The sequence below is a fragment of the Hyla sarda genome, chromosome 7, assembly GCF_029499605.1.
Source record: "Hyla sarda isolate aHylSar1 chromosome 7, aHylSar1.hap1, whole genome shotgun sequence".
Taxonomy (NCBI): domain Eukaryota; kingdom Metazoa; phylum Chordata; class Amphibia; order Anura; family Hylidae; genus Hyla; species Hyla sarda.
The window spans coordinates 177,316,580-177,334,204 of record NC_079195.1 but is presented as its reverse complement, the minus strand read 5'-3'; positions in this window follow the sequence as shown (position 1 = coordinate 177,334,204).

Genomic DNA, 17,625 nt, shown 5'->3' with positions numbered 1-17,625 from the left:
CAGTGTTCAGTCATTTAATTTACATTGAAATCTACAGCATAAAATCTGCAGCTTCAAATCGCAGGATACTGTACGTGTGAATACACCCTAAAACAGAATCACATAACTGTCATTTGGCACTATAGCAAGATAGTTTTTACCAGCCAGATCGGAAGTGTGTCCATTCAGCACTGGGAGTGAATATAAGGCTTCTTCAGGTGATGCTCTGGGATGGTCATTTCACATGTTACTCTGAATATGTTTTCATTATTTTGCTATGTCTGTATGTGTACACTAATATCTTTGGTTAGCTATGGCTCCATGTCCTAGTTTTTTTTTTTAGAGAGATTTTAGCTTACCTTGTTTTAGCACCTTTGTCGGGTTTTAGTATTCTTGTATTGTTCGTTCTGCATATGCTTTGTGTTTCCTGAGTCCGTATGCATTTTGTCAGTCCTGTTTTTACCCTTGTTTGATCCTGGATCTCCAAGGATAGAATCCTGTTCTGAGCCTTGTGCTAATCTGTCTATCTAGGAGGGAGTTAGCCTTGTGTCTGTACCCGTGTTTGCTTGTATTTAGGATTTTGTTTCCTCCTAGGCTAGTATCCTGATCACTCGGTGGAGAGTGCCCACTGGCTAGGAGCCTATTTGACTTGAGTATTGATGTCCCTCCATGATTGGAGTAGGATGTCTAGTGTGTTCCTTGTTCGGAGGCTAGTGTGAACAGTGCTCTTGATTTCCTGACCGGTTTAGTGTTCTGACTTTCAGTTAACCTGTTCATCCCCTGCTTCTCCTGGTTTTGTCTGCTGTATACCTATCCTCATATCTAATCTTGTTTATATTATCATTAGAGATGAGCGAACTTTTCAAAAATTCGATTCGGCCGATTAGCTGAATTTTCCGAAAAAGTTTGTTTCGATCCAAATTTTTTCACAGCGAATCTATATTAAAAAAGGCTATTTATAACCTACATACAGCCTCTATAGGGGTATAGAACACTTTGCTGTGTTCTAAAATGCATATGGAGTGTGCTGGGTTATTGAAATAATACTGTTATTCAGAATAACATACAGATTACCGGCATCGCTTTTAGAATCACTGCCGCACAGCAGCACAATGACAGAGCCTGGTGGTGGCATCAGTGTCAGGAGACCATATAGTGACTGAATGACAGCGTGGAGGTGTTGGCAGCATGAGGAGACCATTTAGTGGCTGAATGGCACAAGGTGGAGGTGTTGGCAGCATGAGGACACCATATAGTGGCTGAATGACACAGCTTGGATGAGGCTGAAGCATGAGGGCACCATATAGTGGCTGAATGACACAGAATGGAGGTGTTGGCAGCATGAGGACACCATATAGTGGCTGAATGACACAGTGTGGAGTTGTTGGCAGCCTGAGGAGACCATATAGTGGCTGAATGACACAGCTTGGATGAAGCTGCAGCATGAGGACACCATATAGTGGCTTAATGACACAGCGTAGAGGTGTTGGCAGCATGAGGAGACCATATAGTGGCTGAATGGCACAGCGTGGAGGTGTTGGCAGCATGAGGACACCATATAGTGGCTGAATGACACAGCATGGACATGTTTTCAGCATGAGGAGACCATATAATGGCTGAATGACACAGCATGGAGACGTTGGCAGCATGAGGAGACCATATAGTGGATGAATGGCACAGCCCGGAGTTGCCAGCAGCATGAGTAGGCACTAGGCCTTCACAATCCCTAAGATTAAAGATTTAAAATTTAAACCAATGACAGAGCCTGGTGGTGGCATCAGTGTCAGGAGACCATATAGTGACTGAATGACAGCGTGGAGGTGTTGGCAGCATGAGGAGACCATTTAGTGGCTGAATGGCACAGGGTGGAGGTGTTGGCAGCATGAGGACACCATATAGTGGCTGAATGACACAGCTTGGATGAGGCTGAAGCATGAGGGCACCATATAGTGGCTGAATGAGACAGAATGGAGGTGTTGGCAGCATGAGGACACCATATAGTGGCTGAATGACACAGTGTGGAGTTGTTGGCAGCATGAGGACACCATATAGTGGCTAAATGACACAGCTTGGATGAAGCTGAAGCATGAGGACACCATATAGTGGCTGAATGACACAGCGTGGAGCGGTTGGCAGCATGAGGAGACAATATAGTGGCTGAATGGCACAGCGTGGAGGTGTTGGCAGCATGAGGACACCATATAGTGGCTGAATGACACAGCATGGACATGTTTTCAGCATGAGGAGACCATATAATGGCTGAATGACACAGCATGGAGGTGTTGGCAGCATGAGGAGACCATATAGTGGATGAATGGCACAGCCCGGAGTTGCCAGCAGCATGAGTAGGCACTAGACCTTCACAATCCCTAAGATTAAAGATTTAAAATTTAAACCAAAGATTTTGGATAGCGGGTGCTACCTATGAGAAAATTTGAAATTCCCAGACCCAGGCCCAACAGCGGCATCAGTAACCCATATATTGCCTGAATGACACAGCCTGGAGTTGGCTGATGCACGAGTACACACCAGGGCTTCACATTCCCCCCCCCAAAAAAACACAATTTTAGAAATTTTTGAAAAAGATTTTGGATAGCGGGTGCTACCCATGAGAAAATTTGAAATTCCCAGACCCAGGCCCAGCAGCGCCATAATTTTTTGATTTGAAATTTAAAACAACCTTTGCATGACCAAATCCAACAAGCCCCCACAGGGCTCATGTGGCCGTGAGATTTAGGCAAAACGTCTCCATTGCCCTGACCAGCCATTGTTTCCAAGACTTCTCACCAAGGCAAACCATGTGAAGAACAGCGTGACACCGCCGTGACCTGCACTCATGGTATGCTGCAGGGCCACTGAGACTTGTTCAGGCAGTGGAGGCTTAAGACACAGTGGAGGATGTGGAGGCGGAGTAGCACACTGTCGCAGGACCAACGGGCTGACAGAGTGTAGCAGGAAGCAGCATTGAATACACACAGAATCACAAAGAAAAAACAACCATTTTAAAAATAATTTTAAGAATATTTAGGACAACCTATATGTTAGGACAACCTATATGTTGCCTGAATGACACAGCCTGGAGTTTGCTGATGCATGAGTACACACTAGGGCTTCACAATCCCTCCAAAAAAACACAACAATTGTAGAAATTTATGAAGAAGACTTATGGATAGCGGGTGCTACCTATGAGAAAATTTGAAATTCCCAGACCCAGGCCCAGCAGCACCATCAATAAACCATATACCGTATTTTTCGCCATATAAGACGCACTTTTTCTTCCCCAAAACTGGGGGGGAAAAGTCGGTGTGTCTTATACGGCGAATACACCCCTATTGCGGCGGTCCCTGCGGCCATCAACGGCCGGGACCCGCGGCTAATACAGGACATCACCGATCTCGCTGATGGCCTGTATTAACCCTTCAGACGCGGCGATCAAAGCTGACCGCCGCGTCTGAAGGGAAAGTGACACTAACCCGGCTGCTCAGTCGCGCTGTTTGGGATCACCGCGGCGGTCCCGAACAGCCCGACTGAATAGCCAGGTTAGTGCTTACAGGACACCGGGGGGGGACCTTACCTGCCTCCTCGGTGTCTTCTCCGTTCAGGGATCCCCTGTATGGCCGGCGCTCTCCTTCCTCGTCATCACGTCGTCGCGTACGTGCGTCGGCGTGCGTAACGACGTGATGGCAGCAGCGGAGAGCGAGGATACCCGGCCAGCAGCAGAGACGTTCCGGAGCGACAGGGACACGGCGACAACGATGGAGCGACATCCAGGGCAGCGGTGACGGGTCCGGAGCGGCGGGGACACGTGAGTATTACCTCCTCCTGCAGTGGTCTTCAATCTGCGGACCTCCAGATGTTGCAAAACTACAACTCCCAGCATGCCCGGACAGCCAACGGCTGTCCGGGCATGCTGGGAGTTGTAGTTTTGCAACATCTGGAGGTCCGCAGGTTGAAGACCACTATTGGGTTCAAAATCTTTATTTTTTTAGATGTTGCCCCTAAAAATTGGGTGCGTCTTATACGCCGGTGCGTCCTATAGGACGAAAAATACGGTATTGCCTGAACGACACAGGCTGGAGTTGGCTGATGCATGAGTGTGCACCAAAGCTTCACAATCCCTAATAAAAAAGACAAACATTTTTACTGAAAAATTTTAACGAAAATTTAGGACAGCGAGTGCTCTCTATATATTACCAGAATGACGCAGCCTTGAGTTGGCTGCAGCATGAGGAGACCATTGAAATGTGTGATTTTTTAATTTGAAATTTAAATCAAACTTTGTGTCCCGGACCCCACCGTGTGGGTACAAAGGACCTAATCTCACAAGCACCCACAGGGCTCATGTGGCCGTAAGATGTAGGCGCAACGTCTCCACAGCCCTGACCGGCCATTTTTGGTTTTTGTACCTTTGTTTAAGAACAAGCGCATATCCAAGAGTCCAGAAGACTCTATGATGCAGGACGGTAGACCACCAAAAGACATTCTTCTATAAAATAATTTTCTATGAAATAAAGAAGCAGAGTTCATCCCTCTGCGTATTTTTTTGAAAATTTTACTTAAAAAATCACACGCAACAATCGTTCAATGGTGAAATGGTTATTATTGTGGAAAATTCTAGTTTATTACTGTGATAATTATCAGAAAATTTGAAAAAAACACTGCCAAAGAGTGTTTAATAACCCCATACATTGCATAAATGTTGAAATTTAAATTAAGCATGTATGTATGTATTTCAAAAATCCTAAAATTAAAGGCCCAAGCCCAGAAGCATCATGAAGTCAAGTAGTTCCTGAAAGACACAGGAGCAGTCAGGAGTAGGCATCAGCAGTACCCAAGAGGCTTTAATAACCCCTTACATTGCACGATCACTCGCGAGATCGAGCAATAACAGGTGTGTTATGCCCTCAGATGTCCGGGGCTGCACGCGCGCTACACTGAACGGACCAGCGTGTGTCTATCTTTCACCGACAGGTGCGGGTAACCCGCTGAACCCCATTCGCGATAGGGATCAGGGATTGCAATTATTTGCCAGGGAAGAAGAATCACAACTAAGTGCCGGTCAGAAGCTCGGGTTCATTAAGTCCCTGCCCTTTGTACACACCGCATGTCTCTACTACTGATTGATTGGTTTAGTGAGGTCCTCGGATCGGCCCCGGCGGGGTAGGAGAAGGCCCTAGCAGAGCGCCGAGAATTTAAAGATCATTGTTGAAATTTGCATTAAGCATGTATTAGCTACTGCTAAACTTTTAAAAAAAAAATTTAAGGCCCATGGCCTGAGGCATCAGGGAGGCAATTATTTCCTGAAAGATACAGAATGAGTCAGGAGCAGTCATTCGCAGTACCCAAGAGGGTTTCATAACCAACCCCTTACATTTAAAGATCAATGTTGAAATTTGCATTAAGCATGTGTATAGCTACTGCAAAACATCCAAAAATTAAAGGCCCAAGGCCTGAGGCATCATGGAGGCAAGTAGTTCCCGAAAGACCCAGAATGAGTCAGGAGCAGTCATTTGCAGTACCCAAGAGGGTTTCATAACCATCCCCTTACATTTAAAGATCAATGTTGAAATTTGCATTAAGCATGTATTTAGCTACTGCTAAACATCAAAAAATTGAAGGCCCAAGGCCTGAGGGCAGGGAGGCTAGTAGTTCCTAAAAGACACAGAATGAGTATGGAGCAGGCATTCGCAGTACCCAAGAGGGTTTCATAACCCCTTACATTTAAAGATCAATGTTGACATTTGCATTAAACATATATTTAGCTACTGCTAAACATCCAAAAATTAAGGGCCCAAGGCCAGAAGCATCAGTGAGGCAAGTAGTTCCTGAAAGACACAGGATGAGCCAGGAGCAGGCAATCGCAGTACCCAAGAGGGTTTCATAACCAACCCCTTACATTTAAAGATGAATGTTGAAATTTGCATTAAGCATGTATTTAGCTACTGTTAAACATCCCAAAATTGAAGGCCCAAGGCCTGAGGGCAGGGAGGCAAGTAGTTCCTGAAAGACACAGAATGAGTATGGAGCAGGCATTCGCAGTACCCAAGAGGGTTTCATAACCCCTTACATTTAAAGATCAATGTTGACATTTGCATTAAGTATATATTTAGCTACTGCTAAACATCCAAAAATTAAAGGCCCAAGGCCAGAAGCATCAGTGAGGCAAGTAGTTCCTGTAAGACACAGGATGAACCAGGAGCAGGCAATTGCAGTACCAAAGAGGGTTTCATAACCCTAATTGATAACCCAAGAGGGTTTCATAACCAACCATAATTGGGAAATGTTGGTGTAGCAGCATGGTCAATCTACTCTAAGGCATCTGGCATTGGTGGCTGAAAAACCTGGCTGATCCATCCCTGATTCATCTTGACAAATGTCAGTCTCTCCACATTTTTGGTGGACAGACGAGTTCGCCTTGGGGTGACTATGGCCCCGGCCGCACTAAACACCCGCTCTGATGGCACACTACTGGCCGGGAAGGACAGCTTTTCCAGGGCAAACTCTGCTAGTTGTGGCCATAAATCAAGTTTGGCTGCCCAGAAGTCCAGCGGATCTTCAATGGTTGTTGGCATGGCCATGTCAAGGTATGCCACCACCTTCTGGTTCAGGTCCTGCTCCATGTCTACGTGCTGCTGATGAGTTGCTTCACTATGCGGGTGAAGAAAGCTACTCATCAGCGACTGAAGACTCAGGCTGCTGCTGATTGAGCTACTGCTCCTCCCACCCCTCCCCTCCCCAGCAGCCATGGCAGTGGAAGGTGAGCGCAGAGGGCCCCCCGAGTCAGACCTGCGAGTGGATGGACCATGTGACCGTTAGGCATCAGCCAACTGACAACTTAGAATCTCTCTGTAGTAGGTCAGTTTGTCCTCCCTTTCAGTGGGTGTAAGAAAGGCCCCCATTTTGGGACGGTAGCGAGGGTCTAATAAGGTGGAGATCCAGAAGTCATCCCGCTGACGAATTTTGACAATTCGGGGATCACTAAGCAAGCAACTGAGCATGCATCGTGCCATTTGCGCCAGTTACTCAGAGGGACTACCTGCCTCCATCTCCACTGCATACTGCCACGGTGTGTCTGGGTCCTCTGTCTCAACTTCCTCATAACCCTCCAGCTCCTCTGGCTGCTCCTGTTCCCCCTCTCCTGTCCGAAGACTAGAAACACCTGCCATCTCATCCAACCTAAACTGTGCTCCGCTCTGCCCCTCATCATCATCTTCCTCCAGCTCAGCCCCCACAGGACTCATGTAGCCTGGAGATGTAGGCGCAACGTCTCCATTGCCGTGACCAGCCATGGTTTCAATCATTTGTTGTAGGAAATGTAGAAGTGGAATTACGTCATGGCGTAATCCAGGCGACTCACAAATAATGTGGCTTCCTCAAAGGGCCTCAGCAATCGGCAGGTGTCACGTATGAGCTGCCACTGGTTCACATTGAAGTTACACAGGGGAGTACTCCTATCTGCTTGGATCATCAAGAAATCGGTGATGGCTTTTCTTTGTTCGTATAGTCTGTCCAACATATGGAGGGTGGCAACGTAACAAATAAGACTATGTTGTGGCATACTGTTCTGACGCTGCAGCTCAAGGAAGGTGTGCTTGGCGGTGTACGAGTGGCTGAAGTGCATGGACAGTTTCCTTGCCATTTTCAGGATGTTTTGCAAATGGGGTGAAGACTTGAGGAAGTGCTTGACAACCAGATTCAACACGTGTGCCATGCAGGGCGCATGTTTCACACTTCCTTGTCACAGCGCGGACACGATGTACTTCCCGTTGTCGGTCACCATGGTTCCCATTTCCAGATTTCGTGGAGTAAGCCATACTCGGATTTCTTTACGAATGAACTTTAGCAGTTCCTCCCCTGTGTGACTCCGTTCGCCAAGTCAAACCATGTGAAAAACAGCTTGACACCGCCGTGCCCTACACACATGGTATGATGAAGGGCCACCGAGATTTGGACGTGCAGTGGAGGTCGAGGACACGGTGGAGGATGAGGAGGCGGCATCACATACTGTAACAGGACCAACTGTCTGGGAGCGAGAGCGTGGGGGAGGAAGCAGTGTGACCTGTCCAAGTTGCTGTTGTGGCTGTGCAGGAACCACATTTACCCAGTGAGCCGTAAAAGACAAGTATTGTCCCTGCCCGTAGTCACAGCTCCACACGTCGGCGCTGCCGTGCACTTTTGAACACACTGACAGGCTCAAGGACTGGCCCACCTTCTCTTGTACAAACTTATGCAGGGCTGGTACTGCCTTCTTCGCAGAGAAATGACGGCTTGGGACTATCCAAGCCATCAATTCTCTGAAAGGTGCAGAGTCCACCACTTAAAAAGGGAGGGACTGCAACACCAGCAACTCGGACAGGAGCACATTCAACTTCTGCGCCGTTGGATGAGTGAGCGCATACTGTTGTCTCTTGTACATGGCTTCGCCGATGGATTGTTGGCGGAATGGCTGACTAAAAGTAGGAGAAGCAGGAGCGACAGAAGGAGGGTTTGACACACAGCTCCCTTCGGCTGAGGTGGTGGAGCCTTGGCTGGATGAAGGAGGGAGCGGATGGGTGATGCAGCAGGCAGGACCACTACATCGGAGCCACGGTTCTCCAAGGCCGCTTTATGGTGGCGAAGCATGTGTTGACGCAGGGCCGTGGTGCCGACATTGGGACCCTGGCCACGCTTCACCTTCTGCCAACAGATCTTGCATGTGGCTACGTGAACCTCCTTCGGATGCCTTATGAAAAACTTCCACACCGCCGAGTAGCTGATTTTCCCACCCGCAGTCCGCACTAATTGACTGCTACTGGCGCCGTCTCGAGGAACCCCTGTTTCAATACCTCCCAGAAAGGTAGGCTGCCGCGAAGCAGGTGGTCTCCCTCGGGCACGTTTGGCTCCTGAATTTCCATTCCTGCCACCACGCTGACTGCCTTGCTGCCTCAAGGGCAACCTGCAACTCTCTTCTCCTGATGATGATGATGAAGCCCCTTCTGCACCCGGCTCCCAATTGTGATCGGCTTCATCATCATCAACAGTTGTGTGCACATCACTGATGTCCTCCTCAGGTTCCCCAACAGTGTCTGCTTCAGGACCCTGAACACTTGCAACACCACCTCCCACGTCACTCTCAACATCACTACTTGGCCGCCTAGCAGAGAAAGCGGCGCATGTCTCCTCCCCTTCTTGGCTGTCCAGTAGCTGCTGACTGTCCTCTATCAGATCGTTCTCAGTAAATAGTGGAGCTGAACCCACAGCATAAGATACTTCTTTAGGAGAGGGAACAGCATAGGAAAAGGCAATGGGAGGACACGGACTGCTCCCGGGCCATGCCAACTGAGGGTTGTGTCTGAGGAACCCACCGACTGTTGACTGGGGGTGTCAGATGTCACTTGTGATGATGTGGATGAGCGTGTTGACCAATCCACGACGGCAGATGGGTTGCTGGTGGAGACACGACCGATGGCTGATAACGGGAGCTAAGGCCTCTCGCTGCGACTCCTGCTGCCACTCGCCCCAAGTCTGCTGTCAACTCTGCCTGAAGTATTTAGGCCTCTGCCACTCCTCTGTGCACGTCCTGACACTTCTCTGCCTGACATACTTAGTGCGTTTATGAGGGTATTACAATACGCTACACTGCTCTTTAAACAGTATTTGTCTAGAACAGCAGCAGGTGATTACTTACGGCTGTCCTTTCACAGTATGTAGGCCCTTGACAGATTAACAGGTACTAGATGGTACAATACTTGGATGTACCTATGCGGAATGCACTGATGAGGGCAGTAATATGCCTAACTGTTAGCAGAAAAAATCGGTATTTTTGTAAAACATCAGCCGGTGGATACTATTGTTTGGACTTTGATGGTTTGGAGCATCTTGACAGCTTAACAGGTACTAAATGGTACAATACTTGGATGTACCTATGCGGTATGCACTGATGAAGGCAGTATTATGCCTAACTATACGCAGAAAAAAATCTGTATTTTTGTAAAACCCCAGCCGGTGGATACTATTGTTTGGACTTTGACGGTTTGGAGCACCTTGAAAGAATAACAGGTACTAGATGGTACAATACTTGGAATGTACGTATGCGGTATGCACTGATGAGGGCAGTAAAATGCCTAACTATTAGCAGAAAAAAATCTGTATTTTTGTAAAACACCAGCCGGTGGATACTATTGTTTGGACTTTGACGGTTTGGAGCATCTTGACAGCTTAACAGGTACTAAATGGTACAATACTTGGATGTACCTATGCGGTATGCACTGATGAAGGCAGTATTATGCCTAACTATACGCAGAAAAAAATCGGTATTTTTGTAAAACATCAGCCGGTGGATACTATTGTTTGGATTTTGACGATATGGAGCTCCTTGACAGCTTAACAGGTACTAAATGGTACAATACTTGGATGTACCTATGTGGTATGCACTGATGAAGGCAGTATTATGCCTAACTATACGCAGAAAAAACTCTGTATTTTTGTAAAACACAAGCCGGTGGATACTATTGTTTGGATTTTGACGATATGGAGCACCTTGACAGCTTAACAGGTACTAAATGGTACAATACTTGGATGTACCTATGCGGTATGAACTGATGAGGGCAGTTATATATGCGTAACTATACGCAGGAAAAACTATAAAAAAAAAAAACAGCAGGTGAATAGCATTGTTTGGACTTGCACAGTATGTAGCCAGCCCCTTGACAGATTAACAGGTACACTGAACAATCACGTATTTCTGAACAGCAGCAGGACCCAACAGTGCAGCACCACAAAAAAAAAAAAGAATCCAGGGATTAAACCCTAAATTGCACTCTGTCACACAATTCTGAGCAGCAGAAGATTTGTGGAGCAAATAAAAATAAACTCAATTGGGCTGAAAAATGAGGAGATAAGATGCTTCAGAAAGTTCAGGCAGCTTTGAGATCTGTATGAGGCAGCTGACAGCTATCTGCCCCTCTCTGCTGCAATGCTCAATAACGTGAATAGGAGGTTTAGCAATCAATGATCATTCTCAGTGTAACAGCACAGCACTCTGCACTCCTGTCTTTCCCTAATGCTGATGTGACTAGTAGTTGCAGTGTAACGCTGTGGTATGAGCTATTCACACACATGCAGTCCCGTCCTCTCCATCTGAGTGCATAGATGAAATGAAGAGAGGCTCTGTATTATACGGCAGCTGATAAATACTGCAAGGATTAAGATTTTTTAATAGAAGTCATTTACAAATCTTTTTAACTTTCTGGCACCAGTTGATAACAATTTTTTTTTTCCACCGGAGTATCCCTTTAATATTATTTTGGGAGATGTACTTTTAAATAGTACCCTTTTCTTACACACATGCAGAGCTTGGTTCTGCACCTACATTGAAGATTGTAGATGGTGTCTGATCACAGAGAAGTTTTGCTTGTCCAACATTTAGTCTTAATTAATTATATGAATTAAAATGCAGTTGATGGTAATTAAAATGCTTTGCGAGAGGCAGAGGTTTTTTTCTGTCAGCAGAAGGCAGATTTAAAGAGGTTGTCCAGGAAAAAACATTTTTTTATATATCAACTGGCTCCAGAAAGTTAAACAGATTTGTAAATTACTTCTCTTAAAAAATCTTAATCCTTTCAGTACTTATGAGCTGCTGAAGTTGAGTTGTTCTTTTCTGTCTAAGTCCTCTCTGATGACACGTGTCTCGGGAACTGCCAAGTTTAGAAGCAAATCCCCATAGCAAACCTCTTCTACTCTGTGCAGTTCCCGAGACAAGCAGAGATATCAGCAGAGAGCACTGTTGTCAGACAGAAAAGAACAACTCAACTTCAGCAGCTGATAATTATTGAAAAGATTAAGATTTTTTAATAGAAGTAATTTACAAATCTGTTTAACTTTCTGGAGCCAGTTGATGTAAAAAAAAAAAAAAGTTTTTTTCTCCTGGAATACCCCTTTAACCTTTGTTTGTATTACATGTTAACCCCTTAAGGACTCAGGGTTTTTCAGTTTTTGCACTTTCGTTTTTTCCTCCTTACCTTTTAAAAATTGCGTCACCAATTCTACTTTGCAGTGACATTAGTCATTTTACCCAAAAATGCACGGTGAATTGGAAAACAAAATCATTGTGCGACAAAATCGAAGAAAAAACGCCATTTTGTAACTTTTGGGGGCTTCCGTTTCTACGCAGTGCATATTTTGGTAAAAATGACACCTTATCATTATTCTGTAGGTCCATACGGTTAAAATGATATCCTACTTACATAGGTTTGATTTTGTCGTACTTCTGGAAAAAATCATAACTACATGCAGGAAAATTTATACGTTTAAAAATGTCATCTTCTGACCCCTATAACTTTTTTATTTTTCCACGTACGGGCCGGTATGAGGACTCATTTTTTGCTCCGTGATCTGAGGTTTTTATTGGTATGATTTTTGTTTTAATCAGACTTTTTGATCACTTTTTATTCATTTTTTAATGGTATAAAAAGTGACCAAAATGCGCTTTTTTTGACTTTGGAATTTTTTTTGCGCGTATGCCATTGACCATGCGGTTTAATTAATGATATATATTTTTATAGTTCGGACATTTACGCACACGGCGATACCACATATGTTTATTTTTTTTTTTTTTTACACTGTTTTATTTTTTTTATGGGAAAAGGGGGGGGATTCAAACTTTTATTAGGGAAGGGGTTAAATGACCTTTATTAACACTTTTTTAAAACTTTTTTTTTGCAGTGTTATAGGTCCCATAGGGACCTATAACCCTGCACACACTGATCTTTTACACAGATCACAGGCGTGTATTAACACGCCTGTCATCAGTGTTATCGGCGCTTGACTGCTCCTGCCTGGATCTCAGGCACGGAGCAGTCATTCGCCGATCGGACACCGAGGAGGCAGGTAAGGGCCCTCCCGGTGTCCTGTAAGCTGTTCGGGATGCCGCGATTTCACCGCGGCGGTCCCGAACAGCCCGACTGAGCAGCCGGGTGACTTTCACTTTCACTTTAGAAGCGGCGGTCAGCTTTGACCGCCGCTTCTAAAGGGTTAATACCGCACATCGCCGCGATCGGCAATGTGTGGTATTAGCCGCGGGTCCCGGCCGTTGATGAGCGTTGGGACCGATGCGATATGATGCGATCCCGCTTCATATCGCGGGAGCCGGCGCAGGACGTAAATATACGTCCTGCGTCGTTAAGGGGTTAAAGTGTTATTTTTTTTTTATTTTTTATTTTTGGAGGCCCAATAATTCAGAGAATGGCGGGGCAAATTTAAAGGGGTACTCCGGTGGAAAACATATTTTTTTAAATCAACTGGTTCCAAAAAGTAAGTTACTTCTACTTAAAAATCTTAATCCTTCCAGTACTTAACTTCCTCTGTAGCATACAGCAGCTGATTTTTCTTTTTGACATTCAGTTTGACATTCATTTCTGCTGACACCTCTGTCTATGTGAGGAATTGTCCAGATAAGGAGCAAATCCCCATAACAAACCTCTCCTGCTCCGGACAGTTCCTGACATGGACAGAGGTGTCAGCAGAGAGAACTGTGGTCAGACAGAAAAGAATTATACAACTTCCTCTAGGACATACAGCATTGATAAGTACTGGAAGGATTAAGATTTTTAAAAATAAGTAATTTACAAATCTGTTTAACTTTCTGGCACCAGTTGATTTGAAAAAAAAAAAAATAATAATAATAATAATAATGTTTTCCTCTGGAGTATCACTTTAATGCTGTAGCCTAGAGGTCCAACTTGTAGCTTCGGCGCCTTGATGCAATATCTGAAAAAGGGCACCATTTGCCATTTATAATACTAATCTCTAATGGAGCAGATGTGCCTTAGGGCCCCCTTAAACACCAGGGCCCCTGTGTAACTGCTATCTCTGCACCCCATATAGTTACATGCATGCTTTACCCTCTTTATAGCCTTTCCCCACAAAGGGGTACTTTCCCCACCTGCTACACAGGGGAAATGTCACCCTTTCAAGAGAATAGGGACATCTGCAGTTCCCTTTACAGCTTCGTGGCTGGTAGCTTTATTGTGCAGGGAGAAACAGTAAAAGAGACACAGTGCTGGATTAGGAATTTAAAGGGGTTATCTACCATAAGGTGATTTTAATATGTACCTGCCAGACAGTAATGGACATGCTTAGGAAGGATCTGCGCTTGTCTTGGGGCTAAATGGCTATGTTGTGAGATTACCATAATGCTGGCTATCTTCTTGTGAACTGGATATATCCTGTTGGAGTTTGTTCCCTTGAACTACAAATCCCATGATTCCATGTTTGTAAGTGTGAGGTCACTTTTCACCCTCCCACACATGAGCCACATCACCCATTGAAACACACCTGTGCTCCCTTCTATGCAATAGACCAGGGTTTTCTGACCATGGTGCCTCCAGCTGTTGCAAAACTGCAATTCTTGCAGAATGATCTTCCTCCCACCCAGCGGTTGCTCCACCCATTGAAGCAAAGACAGGCTCCCTCTGAACACCTGACTAGTAATGTAATATCTCGGGCCGCACTGCAACCTGGGAAAACCTGAGATGACAATCATTTTGTATGCTGTTAAAAATAAACATTGGAGCAAAAATCCCATAATAATTGCAGCCATCATGCATAGGTATTGATACTATATTATGAACCATACTAACTTTACAGCCCCTGTAGCATAGTCTAATAAAAAAAAAGAATCCTAGAATACCCCTTTAAATCAAACAGCAATGTCTTTACTTGATGTAAACATACTCAGGGCTACTGCTATGGCTCTGAAACTATTACTACTGCTTCCATTGCTTGAGAATGGGTTCTCAAACGCTCAAGCCCCACTATATATTCATTCTACCTTTATGTAGTAGAAATCTTCTCCCCCATGCACTGAACTCTGAGGGAGCCTGTAAGGCTAGGTTCACACTGCAGAATCCCCAGGCAGAATTTCTACCAGAGATTGAGCCGGCAGCACTAGGACCACGCAGACTGCATTGCCGTCCCCATAGAGGGCAATGCATTTCTGGGTGGATCTTTTGAGAGATCTGCTCAGAAATGCATTGCCATCTATGGGGACGGCAATGCAGTCCATGCAGTCGTAGTCCTGCCGGCTTGATGTCCAGTAGAAATTCTGCCCGGAGATTCCGCAGTCTATGGGATTTAATTTAAGTTGGAATTCCACAAGCGGAAATTCTGTCATGTAAATAGACCCTCATAGGGTTATAGCAAGCAGTATTATCAAGGTCTCTGTAATATCCCTTACCACAAGAATTGAAAGGATTGCGCCAATGGACTAATCGAATTAACGATTAACAGACTTAGTGGATAAAAATAAAATAAACAGTTTTTTTTTTTAGTAATAAAACTGTTTTTATTTTATCCCATTAGTCCAATAATCAGTAATTGGTTTGGTCTGTTGGCACCATCGTTTGCAACCCTGTTAATAGGGATTTCACAGAATCCTTGATGATACTATTTGCTGTACCCTACCGATCTTGGTATCGTATGCTGGCTGCCTTAGGACGTCCATAACATATATATATATCTTTTTTTTTTTTTAATCAACTGGTGCCTAAAAGTTAAACAGATTTGTAAACTACTTCTATTTAAAAATCTTAAACCTTCCAGTACTTTTCTTTTCTGTCTGACCACAGTTCTCTCTACTGCCACCTCTGTCCATGTCAGGAACTGTCCAGAGCAGAAACAAATCCCATAGCAAACCTATCCTGCTCTGGACAGTTCCTGGCATGGACAGAGGTGTCAGCAGAGAGCACTGTGGTCACACAGAAAAGAAATTCAAAAAGAAAAGAGCTTCCTCTGTAGTATACAGCAGCTGATAAGTACTGGAAGGATTAAGATTTTTAAATAGAAGTAATTTACAAATCTGTTTAACTTTCTGGCACCAGTTGATAAAAAAAAAAGTGTTTTCCACTGGAGTACCCCTTTAGCGCTAGATCTCTACATGATAACAAAACTTAGATAACATCATTTTTCTGTTTCCTATTTTTTCTATTACTGTAATAGAGTTAGGTTATACACTGCAGCCAGTCTGAGCGAAAGCTGCAAGGAGGAGGGAGAACAACAGTTTGAACCAATGATCAGACAGGAGCTGAATATTAGACTACCTTAGATTCCCTGTAGGCATTGTAGCTTTACTGCTGTCACTGATCGCAGCTCCGACCTAATAGAACGGAGCTAAAAGAAAGCTAAGCAGCAAGTTTTAATCAAAATGAATATTAGATAAACATGACCTATAAGTACTGACTTATTCCATCATGTTTTTTTGTTCCTGAATGGACAAGTGCTTTAAAGGGGTAGACCAGTGGTGAAAAACGTTAGGGGATAAGTTTCTGACCACTGGCGCCCCCCGCGATCTCTCTGTACGGGGCCCTGGCTTGCTGGCCAGATAGCACGAAGCGGCGGCCAACAGGCCCCCTCAATACAACTCTATGGCAGAGCCGGAGATTGCTGAAGGCAGCGCTCCGGCTCTGCCATAGAGTTGTATTGAGGGGGCATGTCAGCCGCCTCTTCGTGCGGTGGTCAACACGCCCCCTTCCTGCGGGCTGTCAGGGCCCCATACAGGAGATGGCGGGGGCCCCAGCGGTTGGACCCCCGCTATTGGAAACTTATCCCCTATCCTTAGGTTAGGGGATACGTTTTTCACCACTGGATATCTCCCTTAAATAAATAAAAATCCAGAGCCTGGTGTCCCATAGAAACAGGAATACATATGTGCCATTTTCACAATGCTTGAGCTATTTTCAGCAGAACTGAGTTTTCTATTAATAGTTTGGAAGCTTTCCAATTCCTCAGCACGAAGTCACAGTCTGCTAAGCCAAAACAAAAAAATCCAAATCTTGCAGGGTATTCTTGTTGCCTTTAGCAATCAATAGAGCCCTTACAAATTCCCGCTATATTCACATCCTCATGTGACTCTATTAAAATCTAACAACAAATTAATATTCAGGAACAGTTATTCCCAATATACCATCAGCGAACAAATGACTTTGCCTTCAGAGAAGGAAAGGGACTTTGAAAGTGAGTCTGTCTTTAGCCATTTTAAATGAGAACCATGCGGAGGAGAAATGGCTATCTTGTTAACTTGGCAGTGACTTTTCCATATAAGAATCTAAATATCATTCTGTTGTCTGGTTATATAGTTTGACTGATGCGCATGTGTACCAGAGAATCCATTCTTTGGGTCAAGCAGCATTTAAAAGAGGACATGCACATGGACATGGGGAGTGGACCCAACTCCATATCCCACTAAGAGTATGTTTATATGATAGACTTTTCTCTCTGAAAAAAAAACATTATGGATCTTTCTGCTGGAGACTTATTGATTCCTACAGCTGACTTCTAGTTTGATTTTCTGTGGATTTCACTTCAAGAAGTGACGTATCACTTCTTATTTTTTTATTTTATTCAGAGATGTAGATTTAAACTGGTACTTGGCCCCTAAACATCTTATCCAAAGGATAGGGGATTAGATGCCTGGTCGTGGGAGGTCCAGCCGCTGGTGCCCCCTGTGATCATCAGCGGCATCTGCCGATTATGGCACAGGCTTGATTCCTAAGCTCGTGCCATACTTGCTCACCCACGCCATTACGTACATGCACGTCATGGTTCTGTAAAAGGTTAAAAACAGATCTAAATTCTGTGAGCAATGTTATCAAGTCTAAAAACATGTCCTGA